The sequence below is a fragment of the Hydractinia symbiolongicarpus genome, chromosome 6 (assembly GCF_029227915.1).
Source record: "Hydractinia symbiolongicarpus strain clone_291-10 chromosome 6, HSymV2.1, whole genome shotgun sequence".
Lineage (NCBI taxonomy): Eukaryota > Metazoa > Cnidaria > Hydrozoa > Anthoathecata > Hydractiniidae > Hydractinia > Hydractinia symbiolongicarpus.
The window spans coordinates 30,985,127-31,003,635 of NC_079880.1; the positions used below are offsets into that span (position 1 = coordinate 30,985,127).

General features: G+C 34.0%; 1 long non-coding RNA gene across 1 annotated transcript; it reads right to left on the reverse strand.

Annotated features, from left to right (window-relative positions):
* Positions 1-8,825: 8,825 nt before the first annotated feature.
* LOC130648198 (uncharacterized) lies at positions 8,826-11,627 on the reverse strand. Its single transcript, XR_008982922.1, has 2 exons — positions 11,172-11,627; positions 8,826-9,583 (listed from the first exon to the last, which is right to left on the reverse strand). It is a non-coding gene; the product is annotated as an uncharacterized LOC130648198 (long non-coding RNA).
* Positions 11,628-18,509: the final 6,882 nt, after the last annotated feature.

Sequence of the window (18,509 nt, forward strand, 5' to 3'; positions counted from 1 at the left end):
ATCAGAAAATTCAAAAGGCCAAAATTAGAACCTAAAACATGCAAGGTTCGTAGCTACAAGAACTTCAGTGAAGAGACTTTTCTGAAGGACCTCAGGAATTTAGACATTTGGTCATATTATAATAATTATAATGACCTTGATGAACCATGTGAGAAACTGAATAAAAATGTTAAAACAGTGGCTGACAAACATGCCCCTTTCAAAACACATAGATTTTTTAGCCGTGTTAAGGCATGGGTCACTGATGAATTAATAATAGCCACCAAAGAAAGAGACTTCTTTAAACATAAAGCATCAAAAACAAAATCCATCATAGACTAGGAAGCTTTCAAACAAAAAAGGAAACAGGTGATAGGTCTCAAAAATCGACTCAAAAACGAGTACTATAATGACGTTTTGCAGGACTTTCAAAAACGGCCAATACAACTTTGGAAAACCCTATAAAAACTGGTTCCTGATAAGTCAGGCAATACTACCTCGATAAAACGAGTAGTCCAAAACGATGGTACAGAAACTTCTCACCCAAAAAGAAATTTGCAATACATTCAATTCATTTTTTGTCAGTGTTGGTGCCAAACTAGCCTCTAAATTTTATTCTGACACTACTAATGTTAATCCACCTGTTAGCGGACACGATTTTCGGTGGGCTCGTATTGAGACCAAAAGTGTCGAAAAAATAATTAGTTCACTAAAACTTAATAAAGCTACAGGCTTGGTTCACGACTGTTAAAAGCAGGTTCGTCAGTTTTAAGCATTTATTTATTATATCTTTTCAACAAATCTTTATTTACTGGTTATGTACCTAAATGTTGGAAGACTAAAAGGGTCTCGCCTATTTTTAAAAGTGGCAATAAAACAGATCCTACTAATTATCGGCCTATCTCCATTTTGCCAATTCCTATGAAAATTTTTGAAAAGTTAGTGCATGAGCAAATGTCTCATTTTATTTCTGAGCACAACTTCCTGAATGACAGACAGTCCGGATTTCAAAAACTCTTTTCCACAGAAACTGCAGTAGTCGATGTCTCTGATTTTATTCTTACTGAGCTCGACAAACATAACTTTGTTTGTGCTGTGCTCATTGACCTTAAAAAAGCTTTTGACACTGTTGATCATAAAATTTTGTTAAAAAAACTATGGTGTTTTGGCATGCTGCCTTTGACTGGTTCGAATCCTACTTAACGGGCCGAATGCAGCTGACTCTTGTAAACGACACAGGATCAGATCTGTTTCATGAAGACGCTTTTGGGATGCCGCAGGGATCTGTGTTAGGGCCCATGCTCTTTCTTTTGTATATTGATGACTTAAAATCTGTCATCAATTCAAACTACCACCATCTATATGCAGATGATACAATAATTATTTCGTCTCATAAAAAACTTGGATGCCCTTGTCTCCCAGGTCGAGTTAGAACTTTCGCAAGTCGACCTCTGGCTGAATAATAACAAAATGACTATTAATACGGACAAAACTGAAACAATCTTTTTCGGCAACCACAGCCAGTTAAAAAAAGTTGAGAACAAAACTATCAACTATATGGGTAATCCTTTGAAGAGGAGCGAAAATATCAAAAAATGCAATGGGAAAAGCACATATATTAAATATTCTAAAATTGGAACCATTCCATCCTGTTTAACACCTCACACAAAAAACCTTTTAATTAATGCACTTGTCATGCCATATTTCAACTACTGCTCCTCGGCATTGGCTTGTGCCACCCAAGGTAGAGTGGGAAAACTAGAAAATCGATTAAAATGTGTCTGTACCTTTCTTGGAAAGAGAGGAAATATTCAATGAAAAATTTACTCATCAAAAACGATGCCATATTAGTTTTCAAAGCCATGAATCACATTGCTCCTGATTACATGCGCTCAAAATTCCTTTTGACAAAAAACTTTCATAATCATCAAACAAGAGGAGCTTCAAAAAACAGGTTCACACTTTCCTTGGTCAGCACGGAATTTGGCAAGAAAGCCTTCTCATTTAGAGCTGCAAAAGTGTGGAATAATCTTCCAGACCAAGTGACCTGTGACGGAAGTCTGCTTTCGTTTAAGACTTCCATCTCTAATGTATTTGGCAAATTCTAATTTTTAACTTTTTAATTTTTGTTTTTTATTCTTTTTCTTTTCAATTTTCACAGATTATAAATGTTACTATGTTTGATTGAGCTGAGGCAGTCTAAGGTTTATCATTTTTTGTTTCTTTTTTGTTCTAGTGGCCCCCAGTGAAAACAATCCACTATCTATCGGTTTTTGTGATTTTCTGGGCTAGCCACTTTTTATTATTTATTAACTATTAATTATTATTATTATTATTATTATTATTATTATTATTATTATTATTATTATTATTATTATTATTATTATTATTATTATTATTATTATTATTATTATTATTATTATTATTATTATTATTATTATTATTATTATTATTATTATTATTATTATTATTATTATTATTATTATTATTATTATTATTATTATTATTATTATTATTATTATTATTATTATTATTATTATTATTATTATTATTATTATTATTATTATTATTATTATTATTATTATTATTATTATTATTATTATTATTATTATTATTATTATTATTATTATTATTATTATTATTATTATTATTATTATTATTATTATTATTATTATTATTATTATTATTATTATTATTATTATTATTATTATTATTATTATTATTATTATTATTATTATTATTATTATTATTATTATTATTATTATTATTATTATTATTATTATTATTATTATTATTATTATTATTATTATTATTATTATTATTATTATTATTAGAATGTTGATAATCGGACTCCTTTCCAACATCTCCTGATTGACTTCAATCGGCTGTCATTAGTTTATATTTGTGCGGTTTTTTGTCATTCTTAGTTCAAACGTGTTTATTTACTTTCTTTAAATAATTTTATTAAAATTTTCCAAATAATAATCATGCCGAGGTGATTTTCTCGAAGTGTGTGTAACAAAGGAGTCCTATTTTTTATTTTGCATTTTGCCGCTGCCTCCTTGTGCGGTATGTCACACATTTTGTATTTTTTATCCTTTAGGTATATTCCCTTGATACTTATCTAGCTTTATTCTGTTACCACAACTTATTTTGGCTTACCACTTCATTTGTTTCTTACCACCGTAATCTTTTTCTTACCACAATTATTATTATTTAACCACGCTAATATTACCACCCTCATATTACCACCGATTTATTCCGTTTTGGATCGATTTCTGATCACCGATTTTTGGCACTCTTTTAGCTCCCAAAAATTCATTGCTTTTGGTCTTTCTAAAAGAGCTTAAAATACGAAAAAACATTAGCATCTCCAATCGTGTATAACTTTAAATGTCGCCATAGATGTATAGGCATATGTTGCAGAAAAGTAGCGTCTCAGGTTCCTATGGCCCATAACCTGGTATCATGACAACAAGTCTATCTCTTAGAATTGTCTGAGTTTGATAAACGTTCTTTTGTACGGCCATTTTTTCTTCAAAGCCGTGCTGCATTGTGTGGATTATAAGGTATATTTTTCTTTTTCAATTTGTTGATAGTAAGCCACGCTTCTATCTCCCTAAATTCATTCCAAAAATTATACTCATGAAATTAAATTTTGACTCTAAACCCTTACCCTTATTTGCAATAGCACAGTTAACATGGTAAAATGTCGGTAAATTTTTTTATGCCGTAGAGTTAAAATTCCAATGCGAAGAAAGGGAACAAGAAAAAAGCTACTGCAAAGTTTTTTTGGTCGCTTTAAATTTTTTTAGTATACTATCTTGTACTTCTAACTCGTAGCCTTATTGTTGTAGGAAAATCACTTCTAACTCGGGTGATCGCGTGATCAATTACCAGTTACCAGTAACGCTAAAAAGAAAACAAGATAACCGAAATGCAACAGTTTAAAAAGTAGAGAACAATAGCTCCTGACGTTCTCAATGTTCCAGACATATCTTGACATATCTCGTTCCCTAAAAAAAGTTGATTTACAAAATTATCTGTCATATATCTTGTTCAACCCAATACTTTGAATTAATACTTTTAGACATCTATGACAAAGTTAAGTTTGAATGGAAACCTGTCGAATCTTACGAGTCAGATCTGTGAATACCTAATGGGAGAATAAGAAGTATTATTACAGCTTTTTGTTTTAACCCCTATAATATTATTGCGTCTAACGTTATATCCTCTACATAATATTCGCACAACTCTACGTAAGCTACATTTATCTCTTCATTTGTTTTTCTTTTTTAAAAATCACTAAATATTATCTTTATGTTAAGCCGGCAACTTAGTATGTAAGAAATTAGCAAAAAGTCCCGGGATTCGAAGTGAAAAAAAGGTCAGGCCAACAACATATTTAATCTTAATTTAATAAGGCTTTTTGTACAAACTGTAAATCCAGTTATCAACGACCTTTTAACATTTAAGTTGAGAGAACCTACTTTGTGCAACGTTAACACATTGCCTGGCAGCATGCCATATTTGATACGCAAAGTAGTTCCTACTTCAAATAGACACCGAACGCACATTCGAAGGTCCCACCTATTATAGCTGTAATATGACCTTGTGCTTCTTTGTATTTTTTTGTTTTGTTTTTTTAAATACTTTTACGCAAGCAATAAAGGCGCTGGGGACGTTAATCCAATTACAACAAATATTACCGAAAATGTTTCTGATTTTTTTAATCCCTCACAAACCTTTTTTCGGTAAAATCCCACTAAAAAAAGGAAAATTAAATTTGTCACATTTTGAAACTTTGCACAATGATATATGGGGATGAAAATTTGCGGTGTAGTTTCACAAAATAACCACTATCTAAGCGCCAGTGCGACAAGCACAACTGATTTAACAAAAAAATATTCACAGGGCCGTAGTATATTCACAGAGCCGTAGTTGCCTTGGGAGCTGAGGTATAGGCGTTTCCTCTCCAACCATTTTTTTTATTTTTTTTTTGAGGGGTGTTTTTGAGTTAGGGCCCTAATAAGGAAATAAGGCGGCTATAACAGATTACAATATAGAATCTTCCTCGATGTCTTTCTTTACGAGAGTCTTTACTATACGTTGTGTACTGAATTTTCTTCTCAATTTTCTTCATTTAAAGTAATTGCAGCTTCTTGCACGAGAACGTGGCGTTTCAAACAACAAATAAACATAAATTATGCAACAAAATGCAGTGCAGATTCTAAAAAGAAACATCTGCTTACACCAGAAAACATCGTTTTCTTGCTTTTCTCTTACTTAATTCCCGTGAAATACGTTAGACCTATACCCAATGTCAAAAGTCGTGTCAATAAATTATGATCGTCAGAATAAAATGTTGTGCTTCTAGGTTTTTGTAAATGAATCTTTATGTGCTTAGCATTTTTATTTTTAGTGATGAGACAGGTGCATGTGCAAATGCTTCGAAATTTTTGTCTGTCTGTCTGTCTATTCGTAACAGGCAAAGTGGATGTGTTCATTTTCCTATGATTTAGCCGGAAAAGTTATGTCTCATAGTATTCCTAATCGACAAATTCAACGTCAGAAGGCAATAAGACTGATTCAACGTCAATATATGAAATTATTGAAGCCATTACAATGCACTTTGAGGCCAAATATCCTGGGAACGGACTGGTGAAGTCAGCCTTTTCCCCGCGTAGGTAATTAGGGAAACCTGGGATTAACTTGGTTAAACTAAGTTTCCCGAACCTGGATACCCGAATCCGTTTCGGAGTAGATGAATTGAAAATCTTTTAAACGTAATAAAGGCAACGGGTTATTTTTTGTATTTTGGGGAGTCTTTCCGAACATCAGCAGTATTTTCTAACTCTTTTATCTCCTTAACCGCTGATCAGAACCGCGCGAGTGTATATCTTTTTTTTGGTCAGCGTTTCAAGTTCTGCACAATAAAGGACACGGAAAGAAGAAAGTTTTTTTCGTCTTGGTGGATTTTTCCTCGGCGGACCTTATCGACTGGTCTACATAATAATAGAGAGAGTGTGTGGCAAACAAAATGGATGTGCTTATGTTCCTTTGATGTAGCCAAAATACTTTAATGGGATAAATTTTCGCGGGGATTAAAATCCGCGAAAATATGTCCCTTCAAAAATTTGGAAACAGGCCATCCGCGAAAATTTGTCCCCGCAAAATTTTTGAAAAATTGCTCGATCCGCGAAATTTTAAGCGATCTCTGGAAATGAAAGATGATGCTGACTTCTCTCGTAACGTGTTTGACGCTTTTAATTAACGATTAAGATTCAGCCTAATGTCTGGTGTTTATACTACCTGACGTTATAGATGTGTTGAAAGAGCTTTGAACTAAAATGCAAAACTACACTTTGTCTCGGTCGTTGTAGAAATGACCGGTGTAACGAGGGTCGATGAGACAGTGCCATTCGGCCCCGAAGCCTTTTGACAACTTATTTTACTTTTTTAGGTTGAAGTTCCTATAGCTAAGATAACTCAACCGTGTCGAAACAGACGGTTGATGACGCCATCAAAGAACATTTAAACCTTAATATCTCTGTAACCGTGTTTGTCAAAAGTACATGATCCTTTCTGATCTTGTTCAGTGTTTCAACATCTATACGAGGAAGGCAACATGTATATAAATTTCTAAAAAAATTTTTTTTCGGATATTAGTGGGTCCTTGCTGACTTTAGCAAAACTTATAAACGAAAAATATGTCTCTTCAAATGTATGTTAAATGTACATTGTTTCAATCAAAGTTTCAAGCTCTTTACAATAGTTGCCGCAGGATAACAAAATTCTAAGAATAGTTTTTGAGTCCATTACAACCCTTAACAGCTGATTAAAACAGTACGATTTTATACCTTATTTCGATCCTATTTTAAAACTCTACGCAACACAAGTAATAACTTCTATGGCTTTTTATTCACTTTTAAAGTTTAGGGATAAATAACTTGGAAACAAGTGGAGGTAACTATCGCCATTTCGAGCGTGGGGGGACTACCTGAGACCAAATTAGGACCAAATTCGTAAAGATAAATCAACTTACCTGTTTCAGAACAAACAGATTGATGCGTCATCAAAATACCTTTAAACTCAATCTAATTAGTTAATACAAAATCGCGCACCCAATCTTGAATTGGGTGCGCTCTCCCAACCTGGGTCCCCGAATCCGTTTTGACGAACGGGTTAACAAAGTCATCCAACCAACCGTCCTTCAAAAGTTTATGTTCCTATACCTTTTTTGATCAGTGTTTCAAGATCTTTATAATAACAACAAAGGGTTGAACAATAGAAAGCACATGATCCTACACATTATTTTTATTAGCGTTTCTAGATGTCCAGAATAGAGGCCACGGGTAAATAAATTTTAAAAAGATATGTCTGTTGACAGTTTCTTGCTGACATCATCAAAATTGACGATTCTTTTTCATTTCTATTCAGCCTGAGGGGTTTTTCACGGTCCTTATCGACTATGTTATACCTTATCGGGGAAAAAAAGTCGGGGGGAGATTTTGTCAGATAAAATTAAGTCGGGGAAAAATTAAGTCACTTTTGAAAAATAAGTCACTTTTCCCCGACTAATTTTACAAATAAGTCACTTTTTCCCGACTAATATTTGATACTAGCCGGGACACCCGGTGTCGAATCGCCGGGATGAACCACAAGTAACTGTTGTTGAACGCCCTAAAGACCGCTTAAAAAGAACTGCAAACTGTGCGAAACAGTCAGGTGGAGCGCTTTAGTACAGGTATGTAGTATGTCGTAAATCAAGTGAAGCGCATACACCATTATAATGTTGCAACTGTAACATATTTTCAAAAAATAACTTTTCCGCAACAAAGGCTAAAATAAAAACACAGTTTACAACCGTTGTGAATCCGCCATAGCAAAAACAATTGGTCAATATTATTTTATTTTGCGGAATAAGTTTTTGTAAAAGTTAAAAAATTAATCGTGACACCGGACTGAACGCTTAGTACAGTTAAACGGTGTTACACAGGTGTATAGGGATAATACCCTTTTGAAAAAAACTTTCTTGCAGACTCTATTTAAATGAAAACACAAGAAACAGTCCTTCACTTCTTGCACAGGGCTAAGCGGTTAGTCCAGGTAAACATTGTTGCACATTCGTACAGGCGTGATTCCCAAGAAAGTTTAAAAATTAAATGTTACAGTGGGATGACCCGCATAGGCGTAACTGGCTTTTCCAAAAACAGGCTATTGTTAACACAGACCTAACCGCTTAGTACAGTTAAACAGACTTGAACAGTACCCTTCTCAAAAAAAATAAAAATTATCAACTTCGGTTAAAATGACAACACAGGAAACAGCCTGTCGTTACCCCTCCAGCTAAAGCAATTTCTCAGCTATTTTATTTGCAAAAAAAGTTTTAAGGAAAATAATTAAAGATGTAGCTAGTTAACCTGCATTCACGGTCGTTCAAAACCGCGATTTTAAGGAAATAAAGTGTGCGCATGCGCCAAAAATTTTTTTAAAAAAAGCGCCTACGGTATAAGATTATGACGTCATCGATATTGACCTCACTCTCTATTATCTTGTTTTAGTTGCCCAATAAAAGAAAATTTAACATTTTTTTCTTTTAAAACTAAAGAAGGATGACCATAGACTACTATTTCCCCTTTGGTTGCGACCCAGGGCAGCCTAAACAGACGGCAAGGTCCACAAAAGCCCAGATGGCTAGTTCACAATTTACCAGTACAGGAGCACTCTTGTACAACATTCTGACGCAAGGTTTTGCCTAAAAATTACTTTTCCTGTTTGTATGTATCCCTTATCGAGCGTTCTATCGTATTAGGTAGTAGCTGCCACTTTTTTTACTACTAAAATTTTGAGCTTTTCTACACCATACATTTCACTTTCGTTTTCACAAAAAAATGGTTGACAACTATTAGAAATGTAAATTATTATACTTCTAAAATTAAATTTATAAGGAAAAAAAATAATTCATCTGATCTGTAACCTTAGCTAGCTCTAAGGTTGGTCTTGATTAGTTTTCTAGAAGCCTGCTAAAACTAAACGTAAATGTGAGAAAGCTAGCTTCACTCAGACTCAGTGGACCCCAATGGAAATAATCCACTAACAATAGGTTTTTGTGATTTTCTGGGCTAGAAACATTTTAAATGTTTATCATTATTGTTGTTGTTGTTAGACTAGCAACTGATTGCAAATGAAAAAAATTGTACAGTTATATATGTGTTAAACGAAAGCACACACATTTTTAGACATTTAAGCCTAGACCATTCCTTAATCGTGAGATTTTTCACCACGAAAGTCAATCTGAATTATATAAAAATAGTTTACAAATTAGGCTATTACAAGTATTTTTTATTTCAATTCATAATCTGTATTTAACGAATATATTCTTATTTCAAACGCATCCAACAAAAAGTGGTAATCGAACAAATCGGCAAGCTCCTCTGTTTCATCATTGTTCCATCTTTTTTTTTAACCGCTTCTGTCAACAAATCTTCACATGCAAATCACGTTTGAATGACGCTTGAAATTGTGAATTGTTGGGTCAAAATTACTTCAATGAAATCGTGCCAACATGTTTTGTATCATAGAACAATTTGGGACTGGTGCCCTAAAATGTGAACAAACAGAAAGTACAATATAAGCTACCAGAATCACGTGTGCAATGTGTGGCAATTGTTTTCAATCTTTTATAATTCAATAATTTAACAGACCAGCCGTCACATTCAATGGACCCCGGGTACAAACCTCGTACAGCCCACTTCCCGGTTCTGGGTGATTCTGGATAGTTCCAGTGTTTACCACAACCGCAGGCTAGGTTATTTTTGGTTTGGAAAACAATGATTAAGCAGACGGCAGGGCCTACAAAAAGCTCTTATCTTTTAAAAAAACCTGAGGCTCTCATAAAAAAGCATGTAAAATGATAGCAAAGTGTGCATAAAAATGTACAGACATGTGAGTTAATGTTTAACATATTCCTGTGAAATCCCTGACTTTTTTCTGATGAAACTATTTTTTTTGGCGAGATAAACATAAATTTTTCATGATTTATCAGACACCACAAACTCGGCATAAGCCTCAATTATAAAGTCAAAAACTTTTTCCAGGGTACGAACAGATATGCTGTCCAAATAAATGCACAGGAGCATCTCTGGTTTAGTGTTACTTGTTGTTTTGTTAATTATATACATATTAGAGAAAAATATTATTGATTTCTTTTTGTATGAGGTTTTTCATTAACAAACAAACCTTCACTGCGAAAAATTATTTTTAGCAGAACTATTAATAAACCCCTAACTAACCCCTAACCCCTTTTGGGGAACTGTGAAACAGTCAGGGTAAACACCTAATTAGACAACATGACCTAATTAGGTGAGTCATTTAGTTAGGCGACAAGATGTAGTTTAATTACGCTACCCGTAGTCTAACTAGGCGAACGAAAACTTTCTGTTGTAAATACGTCGAAATCATTGCGTTTCGCACTACAATTTTTATGTGAATGCAGACAATTTTGACCAATTATCGTCTTATTTGCATCGCACATTGGCAACTTATGGCCCAAACCTTGTGTGGCAATATTTGTTGTTTTAAATAATGGATTTCAGCCATCGACGCCACAGGAAAAAAAATATGGCGGACGAAAACGTGGTATTGTTTGACTAAGATTTTAACGATGTTAAAACAGGATGTGAATAAAAAAGAAACGTTACAAAACAAATTGTTACCACATCCATCTTAAAAAAAATACTTTTTTTTTGCGTTTTTTGTGAAAGAATATCTTCATTAAATTATTGCGGATTTTACTATCGTCACCTAAATAGGCGACATGTAATATTTCATTTTAACATAATTCTTACTTGCGCGAGCATATCGAGGCACGAGTGACAATTTTGGAATCATGGTTGCGTAGACTATTCATTCTGAACAAAGTGTTTTTGCGATTTTTTTTAGGAATGTGTGAGAAGCCATTAAATATTGTAATGTCTTAACTAGGTTACATATGGTCTAACTAGGGTACAATGAGTCGTCTAAATAGGTGGTATGCCCTAATTAGCCTACCGTCGCCTAATTAAGTGTTTACCCTGACTGTGAAAGGTTAGGGGGTAGCCACAAGCAACATTTTTCACATCTAACACTGGTTTATTGCTTATATTTATCTTATTGAGTGCACAATTCCCATTTAAAATAATGATATTTACCGATTTATGAAGTCTTGTAAAAGGTCATTTCCAAGGACCAATTTCTTTCAGAAAAAAAGTGGCAGCCACAAACCACTGGTTTTATTTGATAAAATAGGCTATCAGCTTTCAGGAAACACATGTCTTAAAGCATGACTTTGCGTTGGAAGGCAAATATCTTCATTTTCCACCAACATATAAAATTTTATGATCAAAACATTGCTATTCTTTCTGTCTCCTCCCAACAAAAGTGAAAGTGATCGGGTAGTGGAATCCAGAGTTTTTGTATAGTCCAAGGCCTGCTCTACTAAAATAAAATCTTTTTAAGAGATGATCTCTACCGCAGAGGCTCGAAAAACATTTGTTTTTAAGGGAAATTTAAAGCACGTGCGATGGTGGCCATTATGAATCGCTTGCGGCAGAAAATTTGATAACAAATAATGGCGCATGCGCACACTTTTTTTCCTGCCGTAAATGACCGTGCATTTGGCATAAGATTTATTGCTGAGAATATTGCCATATTAATAGCCAAACTGAATTTTAACACTCACTTTTTAGGTTAATATATGAGCTAGCTAAGTGGCTACATCCTCGACATAAAAATTAATGTTGGGTTGGAGAAAAACCTCCTATACCAAACAAAATTAGTAAAAAGTAAGGCTATTAGCTAATAGAATATTCGTTCCTAGCCAAAACTCCTAAAACTGGTGCGTTTAAGATCTGTACGTAGCTAAAAAAAACGTGACAATATATTTATCCTAACATTTTAGAACATACAAAAAATCAATGTTACGAAAATAAAAAGCTTATAGAAGACAAAAAGGTGAAACAGACTTAGAAACAACACTGACCACCATTACTTTTTAAAAACTAAAATGGCCATCATGTTTCTTCGTTGGCATGTCTAGGCCGCGAAAGTCTTGATTCGTTTTTCAAAGAATCAGACGTTTTGATTGGTATACACGTGCGAGCGGTCAAAACAAAGTCAGTTAAACTGTCAGTAAAACCATCCTATTTGTTTTCTGTGGCTCCTGGGCGGAATCGGCGATTAAGGTCACGGGGGTAAATTATTATTAAAAATGGCGCATTTAAATAATGAATTCATTTTAATCACTTAATTTTTTTTTCAAATTAGAGGTTTATCAATTAAATTAATTAAATTATGTAAGGAAATAAATTAATTTTTGTAATTTATTTTGATAAATCATAAGATTTCCAATTAAACAACCCCTAGTTTCTAAAAATTCGCGGTAAGATCAGAGGAATATCGGTAACCCTTTTGAACAGACAAAATACGGTTATTATTATAGAGATTCCTGTAGATAGCCTCCCAAGGGAATTTGAATCAATTTTTTTATTTGTCCATGTATGTTTTTCATACAAAACAACTACGAGAAGAATCCCTTTTTGTCTCCATTATGTTTTTTATGGCGGCGATACTTTTTTATCTTCCTTGCAATTTATTAAGGTGGTAACAATGAGAAAAATAGTTTACGTTAAAAGAAAAAAAGTTAAGGTAAATTCTTAGTCAGGTGCTAGTCGGGGAAAAAAATTGGGGGAAGTTTTGTTCGAAGAAAAATTAGGTCACTTGCCAATTTAGTCACTTTTCCACGACTTTTTTTCCCCGATAAGGTATCGTCTATAATATAAAATACGATGAGTGTATTCGTATGGCCGCAATTTTCCTGTGACGTGATTGGAAAAGTTGTCTCAAATGTTGATCGACACATTTAACGTCGCGACGTCAATAACATTAACTTAACGTCAATGTCTTAAGGTGAAAGCTGCTAAATTTTTATGTCTCATCTTTCCAAAATTGTTAGATATTGGCTATTACTAGAAATTACTCCCTAAATTTCTCTAAAAACTTTATATCTGTAAAATTTAAAATATGACATCAGAATTTATTTTATTAAGAGAATATATGTAAAAAATTGAGACACGTGAAACACCCGATATTCGTTTTTTCCCGCATTTTTATCCAATTTACCAATCATATAAAATAGTTAAAAACCGAAAAATAAGATTCTTTGTTAAATTATTGGGAATGTCAAACACAATGTGGAAAAAGTTCCAAAACTTTTTTCACATTCTGTTTGCACGCAATTAACAAGCCTGACGTTACAGGTAAAGTTTCTCAAATTCATTTTGGACAGTCACAAGTTGTCACAAGTTATTCAAACTTGCGAAAACTCACTTCCAGTGCTTTCATAAATTGAGATATTTCAAACAGATGCTGATATTGATCTCGGATCGGATAAAGTGGACAAATTTGATAATACGGACAGTTTAGTTTGGCATTGTTTGAAATTGTTTTTATGAGAACTCTCACTGGGCTTTCAAGCATGCTCATCCACGGAGCGTACACTTTAAAATGTTCGAAGAGATCTTTTGTGATTGGACCTTTTTTCATTTAAAAATATGAATTTAATATATCTTTCATAGAAAATGATAACAAAAAAGAAAACGCAGATCGCAGAAAATGCATTTATTTTAATAAAGTTTTCATAAAAAAGAATTTTTGCAATTCAATTGTTTTATTAACGAAAAAGAAAGTTGCAAAGTTATTTTGTGCCTGGGACCAAATGTGTCATTTTACATAACTTAATTTTCTCAATAAGGTACAAAATCTTTAAAACAAATACCACAATTTTTCACCTTAAAAATGTATTTGGTTCTAAAGATTTTTTACAACAGTGTGAATATCGCTTTCTTTTTTTTTGTTTTTATCCACTTGACGGCTCCATGTTTTAAGAACGTTTAATAATTATACAATGCTGTATGGGATGGGTTGTTTCACCCCGTTAACCCTATTCGGTCCGGGGGGGGGGGCGGATTCCGCCCCCCCCCCCCTGACGGTTTTTTTTTAATAACTCCTGATTGCTTTGTTATATGGCTATGATACTTACTGAGTTTCAACATTTATCTATTAGACACCTGCTTGCTAATTTTTTAGGTCCCATACCTTTCAAAGGCTTTGATATTGACCATTACTCGAAACTACCCCTAATAATCTCTATGAAATCCTTATAAGGGGGAAAATATAATAACTCCTGTTAGGAATATCCTTAGAACTTGAAACTTGCAACACAACTTTGTTTCATCAAGAAGAATCATTTAGAATAATTTGAACACGTGACTAGTCCGATTTCCCGATTTCGTCGGATTTTACCCGAAAATCGGAAAAAACGGATTTTCGGGCAGTTTTTGGCAATTTTTTATCCGATCCATGTAAAAACCGGAAGATATGTTAAATAACTTTAATTAGCTTTCAGAAACTTCAAACAGAATGTAAAAATTTGCTCTAGAACAAAAGTAATTATATTTCAAGCAGATAGTGGCATTTTTAACAATTTTCAAGCTTCTGATGACGTCACAGAAAATGTGCTGACGCAAGCAAAAGTTTATTGGCGCCATTTTGTTCATTTTATGACGTAATATAAGTGTGCCAAGTTTGATTCAATTTGAACAAACCTATGAAAAGTTATTGAGGGGGGGCGGAATCCGCCCCCCCCCCCCCCCCGGTCATAGTATGTTCGAAAAACCCCGGACCGAATAGGGTTAAGGGGCTTAAATAAAAAAGTGACTGGTCGTAATGATGGGAGATGAATGGTTCTAACAATGTATATGTAGTATTACATAATTTTGAAGAGCTCCGTCAATTTTCATCCTATTAGATCTTATTGAGGGGAGGACCGCCCTTCCCCTCCCCTCCACCCTGCCGTTTTCTTTAATATGTATTTTTTGCTATGCTGCATAGTTATATTACTTACTGACTTTATAAATGTATCTATTGGAATCTTTCTGTAAAATTTTGGTCACGTGATGAATCCGCTTACCAGATTTTACCAGATTTTTGGCGTTTATTCGTGCGAACTATGTAAAAACCGGAATATATGTTAAATAACTTTTATTTGGTTGTCAGATGTTGGATATTACTTGAAATTACTACCTAAATTTTATGCCAGTAAAGTCCTAAAATTTACAACAGAATTTATTTTATTGAGGGAAAACTTATTAAAAAGTTGGGGCACGTAAAACACTCGCAATTTTATTCAAATTTACAATCATATAAAATAGTTCAAAAACGGAAATAATAAACTTTGTATATAACGAAATTATCGGGAATGTCAACCAAAATGTAAAAAAAGTTCTAGAACTAGCAGACATTACGGGTATGTTTCTTTCATGACACACCACCAAGCTAAGTTTAAATTAATTTTGAAAAGTCTGTCGTATGTTATTCAAATTTGCGAAAACTCACATCCAGTGCTTTCATAAATTGATATGTTTCAAACAGATGCTAATATTGATCTCGGATACAAAGCCACATCCTTTGGTTCCCCTAGATAAAATGTCTAAATTTCAAGAATTGTCTCTTACCTGTTTTCAGACGACAAATTCATCTTAGAATACGGTGGTAAGTAGCGCTAGTTATAAATTTCGGTTTATATTGTGCAATCCGGTACTTTTCGCAACAAAGCGCAAAAAAACTGCATAGCAACGCCAATAGCGACCATTTTTGTCATTTCAGGAAGCTTTCTGCATCTTGTTCCGTGTTTAACGCCTGAAAATTGCTAGATTCCACTTTCGAGCCTCTGAAGATAATAAATTACAGTTCCAAAAAGTCAAACGTATTGTTGCACAAGCAGTCACAAAGCTTCATTAACAGTGTACCCACCAAAGTGAACTCGTCATCAATTAGACCTAAGACTTATAGTGCTTTTGTCGATCCACAAGTCAAGAATGTTCATAAAATAATCTTTAAACAAGTTTTTTGCCGTTTAAGTTTGAAATCCACGCGAAACAAGAATTCTCAAGATCGAAGCACACACACTTTACAATTTCTTCTGTCATTGCAGGCCTTAGTACCACTTAGTGTTTAAATGAAACCGATTTTCAATTCACGTTTTGCCTTTCAGTTCTGTTGTCGAGGTATTGCCTGTTCCGTCCTGTGTTAGCTTTTCTTTCGTCTAAAAAATACCGCATCAGTTCTCAGACGAGTCAGCCTTACGAAAATGCGTTTCACTTAATCCATACACGTGACCCTTGAGGAACCTACGCGGCCAAAAACGTTTGAAATAGTACATGTTATTCAGTTATTTGGTTAAGGCGTCGAGCAGCAAAATGTCATATTTTGCCCATAGCAACGGGTAACCATGGCAACCAATCAATTAAATTTTTATCTCATCAAGTATCTTCAGAAAAGACAATTCTCTGCGATATAGTTTTTTTTCTAGGAGAACCGCCTTAAAGGGGACAGATTTTATAATACGGAAAGTTTAGTTTGGAAGTCGAGATTACAAAATCTTAAAAACATTTTTTTTCCCTAAAAATTCATTGTGTTCTAAAAATCTTTTCCAACAGCCTGAAGATTGCTCACATTTTTTGTTTTATCCACTTGACGGACTCCATGCTTTGGGAACGTTTTCATCTATCTAATAGACCCCTGTATGAGAAATATTTAGGTCCCATATCTCTCAAAGCTGTAGATATTGGCTATTACTCAAAACTGCCTTCTATGAAACCCTTATAATGGGGAAAATACAATAACTCTTGTTAGGATTATCCTTAGGAGAATCCTAAGGGAATCTTTCTGAAAATTTTGGTTAAGTGATAAAACCGATTACCCGATTTTTTCATATTTTAAACAAAAATCTGGAAAAAACGGATTTTAGGGCAATTTTGGCTTTTATTCATACGGACTATGCAAAAAACGGAAAATATGTTAAATAACTTTTATTTGGTTATCAGAAACCTTAAACAAAATCTGAAAATTTGGTCTAGACTCTAGAATATAAGAATTGAACTTTAAAGCAGATAGTGTAGTGGTATATTAGACAAATTATTAGACAAAGATCCTCCCAGTCATAATATTATGTTTGAAATACCCCAGACCGAACAGGCTTAGTTACTTTGCTCGGTCACAGTAAAGAAATCCAAGACCAAACATCTCAACAAGCAACGACATTATTTTTCGTCAATAGTACCAGAGAGTAAGTTAGCTAGACAAAGAAAAAAAAGGAAGTACGTCAGACTGTAGTAAACCAAAAAGTCTTCAGAATTTACTTATTCTGATGGTTCTTGCACATATTACTTACTGATATTGACTCAACGCACGTAGCATTATACTATATGATTACCGTAAATGACACTACCCCCTAAGAGACATTTTTTCACTAAGCGCCGCTGCTTGAATAACCGCCACCTTTCTATAGCCAGTGGGGCGCTTATTTTATTACACGGCTATCAGGAGGGGGCGCTTATTTGGAATAAGGCATAAAAAACAACAAAAAGTTCCAGATCAACTTTTTGATAATTTGGTAGCATTTGTTTTAAATGTCCGCCGCTTGTCTATGAAACATCCATACAAGGCTGCTAATGTCATAGGTATGGTTTCTTCTACAACAGTGGACGGCTTAGGGAAAATACAGTGACGGTAAAAACAATTTTTATTGTTTTTAAAGGTGTAAAGCGTGAGTCAGCCGCAATGGACAAAGAGTTAAAAAGTTGCTATATAGTATTATCCCCAAACGGCTGAATGAACACTGAACTAACCAATATATGCTTAATAAAGTTCTCGGAGCTTTCTAATTTACCCGTCGCTATCTTGTTTGGGATTCTTATGAATGTCACATCGAGGACAGTGTAAAATGTTCTCTACACTCCAAAAAGATTGACGTATTTAATGTACCAGGCAGCTGTACACAATATATTCGAACTCCGGACGCAAGCTGGAACGAACCCTTCAAAGCTCATGCAACAGAAAAATACGATGATTGGCTAAAGGAAAAAGGAATTAGCAAGCTCGCAACTGGGGGAAACTTTAAAACCTCCACCCCGACGTACAATCATAAAATTGATCCTGGAGGCTTGGGAAAAAAATATTCCAGAAAATATAAAAACCTCTTTTAAATAATGTGCACTGAACCTTGCCACAGACGGATCAGAAAACGATCGTATTCACTGGACATCTTAGAAAGGCAGCTTCCATCTTAACTGAGAAAGATACTGATGAAAATAGATGAAAATGTTGTCACAGCAACACGCGAGTTTCTCACAGTCGATTCAGACCACTAAGACGAAGACGAAGATGAAAACATTGAGATAGATTAATTTTTGTTTAGATGTTGTTCGTTAAAAGTGAAAAGAAAGAAATGAAATGACACATTTCATTTGTTTTTATTTTAGTAGAGTTAATATGCGCCCCTGCTTAAATATGCGCCCCTGCCGAAAAAGCTCTCCCCCAAAAAAACATAAATATTTTAAATAAGCGCCCCGAGCTCTTACTCCATCATTGACGGTATAAGTGGCTTTATTGACGCATTATGTGCGAAGAAAAACATTTTGAGTCGAGAT